Below are 18,173 nucleotides of genomic sequence, written 5' to 3'. Positions count from 1 at the left end.
CCAGGACTGCTTTGCTGTCCCTCATCAAGTTAGACAAGCGAGCAGGGAACCCCTGAGAACTGTCTGTCCGGGATGGGAGTTGGGTCCCTTTAAGCACAGCCCTCGGCTAGCCTCAGACAGCAGCTCCACACTCTAAGTCCTAACCTGATGCCCTACCGGCACTGCTTCCAGCCATCCTTAACCTCGGTTCAGGGTCCACTCAATGTGGACATGCTAGTTTGAATTAGCAAAACGCTAATTCGAACTAGTTTTTAGGTCTAGATGCACTAGTTCGAATTAGCTTAGTTCGAATTAACTAATTCGAATTAAGTTAGTTCGAATTAGTGCTGTAGCGTAGACATACCCTAAGGGTATGTCTACACAACATGCACCCTCTTTCGAGAGAGGGATGCAAATGAAGACATTTGAAATGGCAAATGAAGCAAGGATTTAAATATCCCATATTTCATTTGCATAATTGCATTATGGCGCTATTTTGAAATAGCAGATGCTGTTAAGGCGCAGTTATTTCAAGAGAAAACCCTTCTCTTGAAATAACTGGTAAACCTCATTGTATGAGGAATAAGGGTTATTTCGAGAGAAGGGTTTTCTCTAAAAATAACCGTGTCTTAAAAGAATCTGTTATTTTGAAATAGCGCCATAAGATGAATATGCAAATGAAGCATGGAATATTTAAATCCCAGTTTCATTTGCAATTTAGAATAACTTCATTTGCATTCCTCTTTCAAAAGAGTGTGCAAGTGTAGACATACCCTAAAGTTCTGCAAGACCATTTGTTGTTTTTTAAGGTTTTTTCAGTTACAGTCTAACAGGGCTACCCCTATGAGTCAAATAAACTTGTACATTTTAAAGTGAGAAGGAGTGATCACGATCATCTACTCTGACTAACTGCAGACTGCAGGCCACAGAACATCATGCATCCACCCCTGCAATAGACCTTTAACCACTAGGGGTACGTCTACACTACAACGTTAATTCGAACTAGTTAATTCGAACTAAGCTAATTCAAACTAACGGATCTAGACTAAAAAACTAGTTCGAATTAGTGTTTTGCTAATTCGAACTAGCATGTCCACATTAAGTGGACCCTGAACCAGGCTTAAGGATGGCCGGAAGCAGTGCCAGCAGGGCATCAGAGGAGGACTTAGAGCATGGAGATGCTGTCTCAGGCTAGCCGAGGGCTGCGCTTAAAGGGTCCCGACCCCCACCCCGGACAGACAGTTCTCAGGGGTGCCCCGCTTGCAAAGCAGTCCTGGCTTGGAGTGCCCGGAGTACCCACACTGGGCACATCACAGCACTCGACCATCAGACCGGCTGCACTTGCCGCAGGCTGCCATCTGGGGAGAGGGGACAATCGGGGGGCTGCAGGAGAGCTTCCACCCCAAAAGCCCACAGAGTCAGCCCAGTCCTCCCCATCGGGGGCTCGTGCCCCATTCCTCCCTCACCCCCTTCCACTTACCCTTCCCTAGCCACTTTTCTTGATGTACAAAATAAAGGACAATTGTGTTAAATGGAATCTGTCTTTATTGAACAAAACTGGGGGAAACTGGGAAAAGGAGGTGGGAGAGGGGAAGAGAGAGGCTGGGAGAGGGGAGGGCAACTAATATGATCAGGGGTTGGGAACAGGTCCCATATGAAGAGAGGCTAAAGAGACTGGGACTTTTCAGCTTAGAAAAGAGGAGACGGAGGGGGGACAGGATAGAGGTCTCTAAAAGCAGGAGTTGGGTGGAGAGGGTACATACAGAAAAGTTCTTCCTTAGTTCCCATACAGAAGGACTAGAGGACACCAAAGAAAAGGAATGGGTAGCAGGCTTCAAACTAGTAACAGAAAGTTCTTCTTCACAAAGCAAAGAGTCAACCTGTGGAACTCCTTGCTGCAGGAGGCTGTGAAGGCTACAACTAGGGAGGGTCTATGGAGTGCTATCAGCCGGGGGTAAGAGTGGTGTCCCTGCCCAAGGTTTGTGGAAGGCTGGAGTGGGATGGCACGAGACAAATGGCTTGGTCACTGTCTTCGGTCCATCCCCTCCAGGGTCCCTAGGGTTGGCCGCTGTTGACAGACAGGCTACTGGGCTCGATGGACCTTTGGTCTGACCCAGGATGGCCATTGTAAGCTCAGGGCTCAGGGTCGGGGGTCTCAGTGGACCCCCTTGATTTTCATGCACACCTGCTCCTGGGTGGCCAGGCTGGCAGCTCTCCTGCCCAAGCCGGCCATTTTCCTGTGCCTAGTGCGGAGATCGTGGACGAGGTCCACAATGTCTGCACTAGCCCAGGCGGGTGCCCGCCTCTTGCGGTCCCGGGCAAGGTCCCGGGAGCCGCCAGCCTGGTCCCGGGAAGAGGGGGAGGACTGGGGGGCATCGGGTGGGTGGCTCGATCCGTGCGAGGTGCAGGGTCTGGTGGCTGGGTGCTGGCAGGCTTGCACCTGGCACGGGTACCGTAGCCAGCCCATGCCCCTTTAAGGAGACCGGGGCCGGGAGGGGGGCAGACGAGTTTCCCTGGTGTTGGCCAGAGTGGCCACCAGGGAAACCTGGGGAGGGCCAGCCTCCCACTAGTTCGAATTAAGGGTCTACACAGCCCTTAATTCGAATTAGTAAATTCGAACTAGGCTTAATCCTCGTGGAATGAGGATTACCTAGTTTGAACTAAGCGCTCCGTTAGTTCGAATTTAATTCGAACTAACGGAGCGCTAGTGTAGCGCCTATGAAAGTTAGTTCGAACTAACATCCGTTAGTTCGAACTAACTTTGTAGTGTAGACATACCCTAGCTGAGTTACTGAGCTGAAGTCTTCAAATCATGGTACAAAGATTACAAGTTGCAGATAATTCACCATCTACACTAGTGTAAAGCTGCAAATGATCTGTAATCAATGCTGCAGAGAAAAACAAAAGAGAGAGGATCTCTGCCAATCTGACCAGGAGGAAAAATTGTTACTGGCTCCAAATATAGCAGTCAGTTACACTCTGAGCATGTGACCAAGACCCACCAACAGATACCTAGGAAAGAGTGCTCTGTAGTAACTCAGGGTATGTCTACACTACCACCCTAGTTCAAACTAGGGTGGTTAATGTAGGCAACTGAAGTTGCAAATGAAGCCCAGGATTTGAATTTCCCGGGCTTCATTTGCATCTTGCCGGGCGCTGCCATTTTTAAATCCCCGCTAGTTCGGACTCCGTGCCCGCGGCTACACGCGGCATGGAGTAGGTAGTTCGGCTTAGGCTTCCTATTCCGAACTACCGTTACGCCTCGTGGAGGTAGACATACCCTCATAAACCTTCCCATCTAGTGTACCATCCACAACCATTGTAACAAATACTTTAGAGTGCGCATCACCGGATTCTAAGTCTTTACTTTGTTTTCCTCATGTTGATGGTTACCCTCTACTTTTTTGTTGTTTTTTTTGGACAGAAGAATAAACGGAGATGTAAGATTTCCACAATTAGTTTGTGTGTGTGAATGCTATTTTTACTGTGATTTATGTCATAGTTTAATCCAGACTTTCCTGAGTCAATTCTATGTTTGTAGGCCTATGAAGAGAACTAGTTATACTTGTGGAAAAGCTTCAGATACTGAACAAACTCATAATAAACTTGCCATGAGTAATACATGAGCAGAAAGGTCAAAATGTCATATAAAATATTATCTATGAAGACCTAGCTATACTTAATGCTACCTATCATGTGGTTCTGTAAGACCTCTTCAGACTAATTTTGATAGAGTAGCCAATGGCAGTTGAGTACAGTGTAGGTCATAGTCTTTGTGATTTCCCTTATTTTTTTAAAATGGACCAGTAAGGATCTTTTCTGTTATAGTCAGACACCTTGTACTCAACACATACATCTGGTAAACTTAGTCATGGGATAGTACTTCCTTCATTACCCAAAGACTGGAAAACCCAAGTACAGTGAGAAATTTCAGCTAGGGAAGGATCTTTTTGTTGAGTGTGGATGGTGATGAGCACAATATAACCAGGGCTGGTAGGTGCTCCTATAACATGAATACAAATATTGTTGTTTTGTTGTCACTGGAGGGTTGAGCCAAAGGTCAAACTAAGCTACAGAACTTTTAAATGCAGGAATGGGCCTGTTTTTCCCTCTTGCTGGTAACTTGTCTTGTCAAGTACACGTATGAAAATTCGATATAAAGCATTTAAATTCTCATGTGATAATGTTTGCACAGTTGTTGAGGATGGTACCAAGCACCAAGATCAATGTGGACAAAGCCCAAATATCTAAAATAATAGCAAAGGGAATATGGCAAAATAACAGCCAGATACATCACATTTTTGTGATAATACCACCAAACTCTTATACAAAGTTTTTTTTTTTCTAAATATCAGAGCACTTTGCCCTGTTCTGCACATGGGGCAAAGTCAGGCACAGAGGGATCACCTGTCCAAGGCCGCTCAGGAGCAGAGCTAGAAACAGAAGCCTGTTCTTTTGTGTCTATCTGCTAGGCCACTCTCTTGTCATGCCTTGTATGAATGAACATTTTCCTTTATCAAGCCCAAATTAAAGGTGAACAAAATATTCTTGGTCTACTGCTACAGTATCACATGTAGAATCTCTGCAAACATGCCCATACGTCCAGGGAACAGTCATTATTAGAAAGCACTAATTTATGCTTTTGAAATATTTACCCAGTAAAGACTGTAATCAGGTTAGATGGGGACAAAGATTAAGTGAATTCTAATCCATAACTACACCTGACTTTATTTTGCATCATTTCCCTAAAATCAATGTATGTTGTCACTGCAGTATGTAATCTGAACCAAGAGCAAGACATCTTCTGTTTCTCTGTTCTGTGTCTCATGGGCTGCTAAGTGATTGTGTTTCTTGAGGGGCTGCTGAAGAGATTGTGCTACAATGACTGAGTACTGATTCCATAACAATTATTAAACGTCCGAGGCTCAGATTGTGACTAGCAATAGCCACAGACTAAGCCTCTTCTCCATTGTATGCCTTGGATGAGAGCCAGGGTCACAGTCACAGCTTTTGTGCTTGCAGAGTGCAGGGACTATTCCCTCCTTGCCCTCCTGGGGGTAAACATAACCCCAGGAGATCAATGAGGGATAGGAAAGAGGCAGGGCATTGCCCATGCTAACCCTCCTCTCCTAAGGGATGTCACAGCCTGTTCAGTGCCATTCTGGAAAGATTTGCACTGAACTACCTCCAGGCAGTGTGGTTCTGTATTGCCACCATTACTTTAGTGCCCACATGGAGCAAACTGGCAGACATCTGTGTGGTGGATAAGCTTAATTAACTTTACTGGCAGAATCACAAAATGAATGGATGAAGAGAGCAGGACATTTTGTATATTTGGTTTTTAAAGATTTCAGCCGTCTCGTAAAAGCTTGCAATTAGCTCAAATTGGCTTTGACAGGAGCATGGTCGTTGGTAGTGAAAAGTGGAAGAAGAACTGTAAATTAAGGGTAATAAAACTGCAGCTGCACAGAGTTCAGGTAAGGTGCCTAGAGGGATACCACAGGGAGTGGTGTATACATCAGTTTTGTTTAACATTCTAAATACTGATGTGGAAAAAGGAAGAAATAGCACACCAGTTGCATCTGTAGATGATACTAAATAAAAATGAGATCCAAACACTACTGAGAAGTAATTCAGAGAGAGCTGGTTATATTAGAAACATTAAGCCTGATCCTGTAATTATATAAACTGGGAGTCCCTTCACTGAAGTCATTGGCGTTACAATATAGTCTAGAGCTGTACAGCCAGTGTAGTTAAGAGGTGTATCAAGCCCATTGATTTCAATAGCAATGGGCAGCACTTGGCCCTTAGGGAATCAGACCCACATCAGCTTTTGTGGGTTTTGTTGAATCAGCAACTGCAAATAGGGCCTTAAATGTCTGTTTTAGGAATCTATCTAGATGAGAGCCCATCACTCCTGGTACTGTTACTCTAGGGCTACGTCTACACTGGCATGATTTTCCGGAAATGCTTTTAACGGAAAAGTTTTCCATTAAAAGCATTTTCGGAAAAGCGCGTCTAGATTGGCCACGGACGCTTTTCCGGATTAAGTGCTTTTCCGGAAAAGCGTCCGTGGCCAAGCTAGACGCGCTTTTCCACAAAAAAGCCCCGATCGTCATTTTCGCGATCGGGGCTTTTTTGCAGAAAACACTACTGTGCTGTCTACACTGGCCCTTTTCCGGAACAGTTTTCTGGAAAAAGACTTTTGCCCAAACGGGAGCACCGTAGTTTTTCCGCAAAAGCACTGATGATTTTACATTAGATCGTCAGCGCTTTTCCGGAAATTCAAGTGGCCAGTGTAGACAGCTGGCAAGTTTTTCCGGAAAAGCGGCTGGTTTTCCAGAATAACTTGCCAGTGTAGACACAGCCTATCTGTGTTCTAAGATGTTTCCTTACCACTGTGTCCTCCAAACTATTCTCTATGATCACTGGCCATTTCATTACCTGAACATCTCTCAAAATTTTTCATTGGACAGCCTCAATGAACATTTGCTGTTTAACATAAGTAAGCACTGGCATTAACCATGTATCTTCAGAAATGTCCTATCTGTCTTTAGGGTCAAGAACTGATATAATTTCTGTAGTACCTCTTGCTATAGTTGATTAAATGCTAGAAATTGAAAATGGCTACCAGCAATAAACGTAGTTCCCTAAATCCAATGGAGATTCTATTCACTACAGATATAACCATGTCAGGGACCTGCTTAGAAACACAATTGTCCCCAAATCCAGTTATAGCTACAACTCCTGTTTTTGTAATGTTTACAGGACTTGTGCTTCATTTTACAACTCCTTTTCCCATTTGCATGTGGTCAGAGGTAGCCATCCACTTACTATAGGTCTGTATCATAGGCAAGAGGATTCATCATTTTCTGTTACAATGTTACAAATGTCATATACCCTTTGAGTCTCTATTCTTTGGTTTTACTTCCTTCTTTTGATTTCCAGCATGAGAGGATCATAAAGTGAGTAAGTTTTATGTTTCCCATCGTATAGATATCAGGAGAAATTCAGCATGTGCACACATAGGGTATGTCTAGACTACATCCCTCTGTTGTCAGAGGGAAGTAAATTAGACATACAGAAAATTGCTAATGAAGTTGGGATTTAAATATCCTGCACTTCATTAGAATAAAATGGCAAAAAGCAGCAGCTATATGTGGCAATTTGCTAGCAAAAAGCAGCAGTCTAGATGGGGATCGATTGACAAGGAAAGCGTTTTCCGACCGATCCTGTAAACCTCGTTGCACGAGGCATAAGGGATCGGTCGGAAAAGGCTTTTCTTGTTGACTGATCCCTGTCTAGACTGCCACTTTTTGCTGGCAAATTGCCACATCAGCAAAAAGAGGTGGCCATTTTTATTTTAATGAAGTGCGGGATATTTAAATCCCCACTTCATTAGCAATTTCAGTATGTCTAATTTACATCCCTCTGGTGACAGAAGGATGTTGTCTAGACATACCCCCCCCACACACAACTCAGTTCTTACAGCTTTCTTCCTTTCCATGTCCATTACTATATTACTTGACCATGTGATGATAATACAGCTTTGCACATTTGTATCTCTTTTATAAGACTCTTAAGGCACTTTACAACAGATAATTAAAAATCAATATCCCCTTCTCAGGCAGGAGAGTAGTTCTATATCATGTCATAAATGGGTAATTTGAGGTACAGAGAAGTTAAATGACTTAACTGGGGCCACTGGAAGAGTCAGGAATAGAGCCTAGAAGTCCTGATTCCTTGTCCCTAGTTCTAAATCAGACACACAGCAAGGGTAAACACACAGAAAATACTCTTAGGAACACATACTAATGAATAACAGACTTTGTTTGTTTGCCATCAGATAAACAAGCTGTATAACGTCTTTTGCTGTGCAGTATGATGAAATCCACAGAAGGAAAACCTGTATTTGCTTTTCTTTAATTAGACCCCAAAGTCTTGTATTTCTTACAACAGTCATGATTTAGAAGCTCTAGGTTCAGGCTGTTTCATAAAATGATGTACAACTCTCTAGGGTGCACAACATATGTAAACTTCTCTCCTTTTTCATTCCAAATCACAGTGAGACTGAATTATAGCAAAGAAGGGAACTGAATTTTAAAAGTGGTTATAAAAATGACTAGTAGATATTCAGCAGAAATACAATATAATTTAAACTATGTGATAATGTAATATATCAAAAATGCATAATGAATACTTCAAGAATCTTTAAAATTTAAGAAAATGTAAAATATGTGTGTAATTGAAGAGTAAAATGATAATAGTGTGATAAAGAATCTGTTATCCACTTGATTATGTTCACCCTACAGCACTGGTAACTGAGGTATGAAAACACGAAATTGGGAATCTCTTTAAATTGGCAACATTGGTGAGAGAGACAACTTTTTTTAAATAGTAACTGATCAGCCTCAAAGGTTCTTCAGTAAGGCTCAGAAAGTATTAGATACACTTAACACCATGGGTGTTAGTCTCTTTCTATGATTCTTACTTTGATCAGGTTGCCACTGGTCTTCAAAGTCAACCTAATTCTTAACTTAGTTATTTTATTCTGTTGTTTAGTATTCCCCTCTCTCTTGAAGTCAGAGACAGTAAACTAATGGGAATTTGACAAAACCAAATTTTGTTCCTTAAAATATGGTTAAAATATAGTGGATGTTTTTCCATCAGATCTAGTTAACACCCATTTTTTCCAAAAAGCACTTTCCCCACTCACCTCCTGATACCCAATTCTCTAAATGTACATCTACACAGCAGGGCTAATGTCAAATTAAGCTACACAACTTCAGCTACATCAATTGCGTAGCTTAAGTCGAAGTAGCTTAACTCGGGTGTAGGCGCTGTCTACACAGCAGGAAATTGAAGGAAGAACACTTTTCCTTTGACTTCCCTTATTCCTCCTAAAATGAGAGTTACAAGAGTCAGAGTAAGAAGTCCTCAAGATAAACATTATTTTGAAATAAAAGCTTATCGTGTAGACATGCTCTTTGTTATTTCTGAATAACATTAGTTATTCCAAAATAATGCTGCTGTGTAGACATACCCTAACAATGCTTTCTAGTGACAGATTTTTACATTGGGCCAATCATTCTGCTGGGCCAGTTGAAGGATGAACCATGGAACAGATTGTAAAAATGGGAGTGAGAAACCTGGATTGCATTCCCAGTTTTACCAATGATTTTGGAGTGTGACCTCATGCAAATCATTTAACTTTTCTCGTCTTTAATCAACTACAATAATGGCACTTAGTTCCTTTGGTAAAGATCTTTTAAATCTATAGCTGAATAGAGCTACATAGGTGGTAAGTCCTTTAATTCAGCGCTGTTACTTCCTCCTCTCCAGAGTGTGGATAACTATGGCCTGAATTTGTGCAGGAAAAAACAGATGTCATGGAATAAATTGTACAGATTCCTATTTACATGGCAGTTTGTTTCTTGAGCACTTTCCTCACTTATTCTAAATTTCTTGGATTTTCCTCATAAGAATGAATATTAGTATCACAAAACTTGTTAATCATTTAACATTGATATAAAAATGATTGAGTAATTTGATTAACTATCATTAATCAGTGAGTTCAATTCTCTCATGTTTAAAATCTTTTGCCAATTCTGATTTAAAGTCTGAAAAGCCCTCACCTCCTAAAGAAACATTTTTGTTTATGATAGTGTCAAGAAAGAGCCACCTACAAGTTTTGTAAACATATTTCTCACTATTAACACAGAAACTTAATGGGGAAAAAATGTTTTGTAGCAGAGCTTTGTGTGTACTCAGTTATCAATTGTTCGTCTCTTCCAATAAAGAAATGTGATTCCACTGTATGTAACAGTGACTATGTTCATTGGTGACTGGCGCATAAACGAAGCAGCAGCTCCTCTTAACTTTACTGGTCTCTGCAACCCAGGATTTCCTGCTCAGAATACACTCTCCCAACCCCTATTGCCATGCAATGTAGGCTCACAAAACCCATTCCAGAACCTTCTCTAACCTCCCCAACCACATCACCAGATTCAGAATCCCCTTCTCCCAGCTCCTACCCTGTTTGCTGTTGGGAATGGAGGAGTAGGAGCTAGACTAGAGGCAGCAGGAGGTATGTGCTTGTAATCCAAAATAGCCCCATAAAAAGCTGTATTTCTTCCTCAGTCAATGTACTGTAAGGACTCCAAAAGCTGGAGGATGTATTAATCACATAGGGTATGTCTACACTACCCCCCTAGTTCGAACTGGGGGGTAATGTAGTCATACGGAGTTGCAAATGAAGCCTGGGAAATTCAAATCCCGGGCTTCATTTGCAACTCCGTATGACTACATTACCCCCCAGTTCGAACAAGGGGGGTAGTGTAGACATACCCATACAGACACACCTGCATTCTGTGACTGTATGGCTAGCCCTGCTAAAGACTGTGTGCCTACTTCCTCTGGTACCTGCAGCCTCTGTTGCAAGGCCAAACCCTCCTGATGACAGTCATGTGTACTGCAACCCACAGAGACCGGGATAACTCCCTCTCCCTGGGCGTCCCCAGCTGGCAAAAGATAGTACAGCAGACTCCACTACATCCGCCAGACTGCTGTGACACTATTAGCAGAGTTTAGCCCCATTATCCTCTGATAGCCAGCTGCTACTCTTGTTTTATGTCTCTGACTAACTATTATTCATGTCATTTTTGTGGCTCTATTGGCCATGGTACTTATTATAACAAAAAAAGTCATATGTGAGAGGTAACATGTATTTTTGCTGTAACAATGCGTACTCTGAGATTGACATATAGTGTGCTACATAATCCTGTTCGCCTGGAATTTTGATATTGATTTCAATGCAAGCAGGATTAGTCTTATAGTTCTTATGTAGGAGTCTGCTGGTTGGAATTAGACCTGCTAAAATGTTGCGTTATACAGATGATGCATTTTTTGGACGTCAGTAGGTGTCAAAACACAGCAGCTTTGCCTTATTGTAAAGTGTGTATGGATTCAGAAAACTAGTGATGGCAGGGCCTCATGTTAACTAGCAATTGCTTTTGCTAACAGAGGGTTTCACACCAAGTGTACGGGGGACAGAAGTTGGTAGGGAACTTGATCAACAGCAAGTCTCTTTAGTCAAAACAAACCTCAGGATTTGTTCACTCAAAGCCTTCTGAAGAAATCCAAACGAAGAAAACAAACAGATTAAATGCCAGTCTCCATTTTCCAACAGGACATCTGTGCCCAGTGTTAACTCTTCTCCATATGGCAGTATTACTAATGACTGCTGGTCTCTGTCAGGGCCACTTCGCCAGGACTTGGAGAGAGAGAAAAGAGGAGGAGGTACTGTCATAGTTGCCAAGGTAGTTTAGAGTGTTCCAAGCAGCACAGATTTGCAGCATCCCAGCATTCTTTGCTTTCCATTCACGGAGGTGAAGAGAGCGTGTCCGGGGCTGGAGCCAGAACACCCAAGCCTATGCTGTCACAAATGCAGAAAAACTTCTCTTTTTGGACAATGGCCACCTGGAAACCCATTTGTGAAAACAATAAAGCAGTTGAGGGATGAAGGGGATGAGAGATGCTGGCTCTGGAACAGAGCGCCTGAGCAGTAGCAGAAGCACCTCAAGCTAGGTCTAGCTAATTATCAATAGCACACCTGAGAAAATCTTTCAGAGAAGTCACCCACAGAAACCTGCTCCCCTGAAAAGACTGACTTGTGGGAGTCATGCCAGAAGCAGGATGTAACAATAAAGTGGGTGTAATTAATTGTGTATTTATAGTGCATACAGGATTGACAGTGTATACAGGTTTGACAGTGAGTGTATTACAGTGTGTTCACCAAAGTTAAGACAGCAAAATAGCTTCTGTTATAACCTTCCATTTTCACAAGCTCATAACCTTCTACTTTAGGCACTGACATTGTCCATGCTTTTGCTGCACCTCAAAAGCGAATGAGTTTGGAAACTTTGTGGAAAATACCTTTATCTATACTCGAGTTATGAAAAGTAAAAACAAATCACCACATTTTTCATTTGTAAAGTACACTTTTTTATTGCAAAAGTAGAGTTGATACACTGCATACAAATGTGCTGCTGGCCTGTTTACCCCATATTATGGAAAAATGTCTTCAGATAATATCAGCAGCAAAGAAATGAACTCTGCCTCTCACTCCATCATATGCACCTCAATGTGTTGCGACCACTGCCACCACGCATTTGCTCCTCAACACTTTACACCTCCAATAACTGAATATTTACAAAGGTAATTGTGATAACTGAGTTTTAACATTAAGTATTGTCTATAAATATAACACATTTTCTATTTTCTTTACAATGTAATAAGTATCTTCTATAAAAACATGAAATACAATGATATTAAATGCAGTTTTAGGAATGCGGATTTAAAAGAACAGAAAATTTGGAAATGCTTCTGATTTCAACAGCAATGTTAATTTGGTTGTATTGCATATAGACAGCATTTTCTGATCCTGTTTTCTGGCTAAATGTGTATGTCAGCATATTGCTGTTTCTTATCAAATGTATGCCATAAAATATATAGGATACATAGTGCTGCTGAATTAACATTGTCATTAGGACTTTAGCTTTTTAGAATTTTCTGACTTCATCATATGAACTATCCTACTGTTACACTGCATTGCCACAGGTTTTTCTGTGGGGTAACATACATGAGAACTGGGAGAAAAATTTTAAAAATCATGAATATTTCATTTCAGTTTTGAACTGAATGTGTTCCGTTCATTCTCAGGGATCTTTTGTTTTCTCTCTGTGACTACTCATGTAATTGAATTTTACAAGCACAAATTTTCATGCAAAGAGAATTTCTAAGTCACACGAATGAGCATTTTAAATTTGCATGCATGAGTGTTTGTGTTGGGAATACTTGATCACTCATCCAGGCAGGGAACAGAAACAATAGCTCTAGATGGGAGAAACCCCAGACAGAGTGAGAGGCACTGACAAAGTAAGCACATGGAAGTTAGGAATTAGAGGAATTTTAGCACTGAAGATATTAAACTTCTAAATGAGTTGTTGAATTACTAAAGCAAAGAAAATCTGTTAAATATATTTAATCATTAAATAACCTCAGCATCTACATCAAGATAAAAATCTTCATCTGCCTAATTTCTAATTATACTTTGGAAAAAAACCAATAGAGGTATAAGACAAGTTAGTGTCGGGCTTCATAGTTGTAACATTCTGCACTCAGAAGTCAACTACTTGCTTTATGCCTAAGGAGTAGATAGATATCCATACAAGGTAGAAATAGCTTGTGTTCCTCACAACTCAGGAAATGCCTCCTGAGAACAGAGCAGCTCAATTAGAGCACAGAGAGGCTGTGTCTACACTGGGCCACTTATTACGGAAAATCAGCCGCTTTTCCGGAATAAGTTGCGAGCTGTCTACACTGGCCCTTGAATTTCCAGAAAAGCAACGATGCTCTACTGTACAAAATCAGCCGCTATACCGGAAAAACTATTCTGCTCCCGCTCAGGCATAAGTCCTTATTCCAGAACACTGTTCCGGAAAAGGGCCAGTGTAGACAGCCCAGTAGTCATTTCCGGAAAAAAGCCCCGATCGCGAAAATGGCAATCGGGGCTCTTTCCGGAAAAGCGCGTCTACATTGGCCACAGGGCTTTTCCGGAAAAGCAGACTGCCAATGTAGACGCTCCTTTTCCGGAAAAACTGAAAACGGAATAGTTTTCCATTTTAAGCAGTTCCAGAAATTCATGCCAGTGTAGACGTAGCCAGAATGTGTGTAATAGAAAATATTTTATAGAGGGATTGTAAGACCCACCTTAAAATGGCTGCCTCAATTCGCCAACTGTGGAAGCTGGTCTTGTTATGGGTGAGGATAGTCAGAAAAAGGAGAGACAAAACTCTCTTACAAGAGAAGCACCTCCACATGGAACATGGTGCTAATATATAGGTTGTGGAGACAGGAGTCATTCATTAGACATCCCGATAGATAGTTAGATTGGTGAATCACCTGTCATAAACAAAGTTGGTGGCTTCTGCCAGACCAACAAATTACTAAAAAGTACTTGTGAAGAGGCTGAAGTTGTGGTATGTTGTGGGTTTGATGAGTGATTACTAGGTGAAATTCTCTGAGCTGGGTTAGGCAGGATGTGAGAAAAGATTATCACAATTGTCCTGTCCCAGGACAGGGCTTCTCCCCAGCCTCCAAACACACCCTACCCCATACAGTCTCCTTTAAAAAAGTTTTTTTTTTCAAATGTAAGCAACCAAAGACAAGCAGTTCCCTTTTGCTTTTGGACCACCAGCCCCAGGGCAATCTTCTAGACCTGCAGGATCCTTCCATATGAGTTAGCTCCACTTCATTCCTCTCTAGCCTCATTTTAAAGCACATTTTGCCCCCATTCATTCCTTCCTTTCCTCTTCTCTGATAAGGCTTTATAGGGTGGTCTGCGGCTCATCTATTCCATGTGGCTGCTCCAATCTACCCATAAATTGATGAATCTATAACGTTGGTACAAATCATGTAGAAAAGTGTGAGACTGTCTTTGGAAATAAAATAAGAAAATGAGGAGAAAGTTTTCTGAAAACAACACAATATATGTCAAACAACTTTATTCAAGCTCCTCTTATCTGAAAATGATCATTTCCTAAACTGGGTTATACTCCCCAAAGGGGAGCGCCTTTTGTAGTGAAAAATAAATTCTTAGGAAAAGTTTTCAAATGTAGGATCCTCAAGTTAGGCTTCTTATCCATACTTAGATGTCTTAATCGATGGCTTGATTTTTCCAATTGCTGAGTACTGAGGAGCTTCCATGAATTCAAAGGAATGTTGCATGTTCATAATTTTTTAAAATTAGGCCAATAACTTAAGTGCATAAATATAAATATAGAGGTCTCTCTTTAGATTCCTATTTTTGAAAAATCTTGCTCTTACTGAAAATTGTGTACCAAATACAGTATAACATTTGTATTTATATTTTAATAAACATTTTTTCCATAAAAGATCATTTTTAGAAAGTATTGTTGCACTAGCATTCTCTACTAATAATAATTCGTGATTTTTAGGGGGGGGGTTTGTTGCTGAAAGTTTACATGATAATAAATATAGGGAAATTCTTATTTAGTTTTACTTTTAATGCTTTAAACACTATCTCAGGAGGAGGGCAACTGCATTAATTAAAAGGATAAATTGCCCTGCAATCTGACATATAATGACTCCATTAAAATCCTTTTCCTAGCAAAAAAGGAAAGCCTTCAAATATCTTACAAAGAAATATTAATTCAGGCCAACAAATCCCCTTTATCAAGACATTAATAAATCCATATTCTGTGAAGTCTGAATTAGGGGAGGGTTTAAACAAGGATTTTGAAAGCATTTAAATCTGATTTGAGATTTAAGGATAGGAAAATTGTATATTAATTAGTATTAGGGCCCAACAGATGAAAAGGAAATTAAAAAAAAAACTCTCTCAGAGGAATACATTTCTGATTATCCCAATCACCAACATCAAGCCCTAATTAAATCACACCAAGTATATAATGTGCTACCGCTCTAAATTAGTAAATGCAGACATCATGCTGCACTTTTCACTTACCACCATTAGCTTAAAGAGGATTTTCCTGGAAAAGGTAATGTGTGTTAAATTAATGTTGGTCTTACATGAAGCAAAGCTTGTACATTTCTGCTATAAATGTTTAAATAAGGCATAAATATTTAGCAGAATTTTCTTCTTTTTGCCTTTAGTGAGACTAATTTGTTATTTTGAGGGGAAAGGTACGTTTAGCTATCAATAATGGCTTGCATTGTTACATTGTCTTTTGAAGCAGCATTAGCACTAGATGACTGAAATTGAGGTTTGGTATATATGGAGACTTTACCACTGTGTTTGAATCGTAAGTGACCAGAGTAGTTTCATCTGACAGCTATTGGATAGTTTATGTGCAATATGTTGTTTACCTGTGGTATATAAACCACCAACTTTATTAGCTTTCATAAATAACCTAGTGCACTGGATGGGTTTGACAGAGAATAAAATTGACGTATAGACTGCACTATCCTGTCACTTCTGGAAGTGATCGTTCCAGAGTCAAAAGTAGGGTAGCTGAAATTACTATCTTTATAATATTTTGTATGCAGCGTACATACATACATAGCTCTAGCTGTGTTGCTTCCAGGATATTAGAGAGACAAAATGGGTGAATGTGACATTACTCAGGGTACAATCTAGACTAATGGATAGCTGTGTCCTCTTTTGTACTGCTTCCCTGTTAGACCAACCATTCCTAGGGTATGTCTACACTAGCCCCCTAGTTCGAACTAGGGAGGCTAATGTAGGCATTTGAAGTTGCAAATCAAGCCCGGGATTTAAATATCCCACGCTTGATTTGCATCTTCCTGGCCAGTCGCCATTTTTGAAATTTACAAGTCCGGACTAATTGCCCGTGTCTACACACGCAGGGACCTGGTATTTCATATTAAAGCTCTAAATCGAACTACCTGTTAAACCTCCGTGCAGGAGGAAGAACAGGTAGTTTGATTTATGGCATTAATTTGAAATACCGGGTCCCCGCCGCGTGTAGATGCGGGCAGTTAGTCCGGACTTATACATTTCAAAAATGGCGGCCAGCCTGGAAGATGCAAATCAAGTGCAGGATATTTAAATCCCGGGCTTGATTTGCAACTTTGAATGCCTACATTAGCCTCCCTAGTTTGAACTAGGGGGCTAGTGTAGACATATCCCTAGTCTGTTCACACACGAACTCCAGCATGTAAATCACTCACAGCTATACTGTATGAGTGTTCTAGCCAGCCACTCATGAATTGGTCTTCAGGCAACACAAGCAAACTCCTAGTCCCAGGCTTTTCCCTAGAAATTTGCATCATATACTGCCCAGCACCCTCCAGAACAACTTAAGCTCATATAAAGTTCATAATTTCATAAATAGAAAATGATATGCACAGTTATCTCAAATTGAGTTTCCCAAACACTTCAGTCCAAGCACACTGGTTTAGATAAAATAATAAAATAAGTTTATTAACTACAGAAAGAATTTGAAAGTGAGTGCAAGTACAGAGGTATACAAGTCTGAACTGGTTGCAAAGATATAAAAAAACAAACACAAGTAATATCAATAAGCTAAATGAATTCAAAGCAAATGTTCTTGTGACCACATATTTATTGGCTGGATTCCTTTCAGCCAGAACCCCTGACACAGTATGGTGTTAGTTTCCTTGTCCCTCAGGTGTGGTTGATGCTATGAGCAGCTGTTGCTCAGGAGACAGAAGGCTGGGGGCAGTAGGAACCTCCAGCTCTTTCTTTGACAAAATGTAGATTTCTCACTTACACATACAACATGGTGTCTGCACTTACTGATTTAGAGAAGTAGCCCATTATACACTTGGAGAGATTTAATTATGGTTTGATAATGGTCATTTTATTCCTCTTAATGACAGATTTTCTTTTCAATTTTCTTTTAATCTGTAGGACCCTAATGCTGGCCGCGTAAGCAGCAGATAGTTCATTTGATTTTGTTGACCTGTCTGAGGTTTCAATTTGCCATTTATCTTTGAAGAACTGGCTTGTGTCTGCATTTCTAAACTGGTACATGTGTCATAATATTATGCAGTAGCATGTTATAACTTTAGATGTAATATTGCATCATATATTTTACTGGGATAAAAATGATCAGTAATTTATGAGTTTTCAAATGATACCTAATAGGACATACTTTGTAGAAAATCCCATTATAGCTTTGTAGAAAGGGTAAAGATAGGAAAACAGATTGTCAGAGTGAGTCAATACCTTTGCACCAACTTCTGTTAGGATACATTAGGGTACACAGCAGCATTGTTTCGGAGTACGATAACTGCAGTAATTTTGAAATAACTTAATTCGCGTCTACACAGCAGGCAGTTATTTCAAAATGATGTTGAAATACTGTGAAGCTGGAGGACTTCTTACTCTGACTCCTGTAACCCTCATTATACGAGGAGTAAGAGAAGTCGGAGGAAGAGTGCTGTATTTCGAAATAAGCTATGCAATTGACATAGCTCAATTTGCGTAGCTTATTTTGAGTTAAGCCCTGCTGTGTAGACACACACTTAGTGAGAGAGACAAGCTTTCAAGCCATCCGAAGTCTGTCATTAGGTCTGGGAAAAGAACTCCCACCATTACAGCAAAATGCAAGATGAAGCAGCTTGTTTAGCATAAATAGTGGAAACATACTTTAAGAAACAATTCA

This window comes from Pelodiscus sinensis, chromosome 3 (genome assembly GCF_052426305.1).
Source record: "Pelodiscus sinensis isolate ZL-2025 chromosome 3, ASM5242630v1, whole genome shotgun sequence".
NCBI classification, from domain to species: Eukaryota; Metazoa; Chordata; order Testudines; family Trionychidae; genus Pelodiscus; species Pelodiscus sinensis.
The sequence above is the reverse complement of the archived record's forward strand: the minus strand, read 5'-3'. Positions refer to the sequence as shown.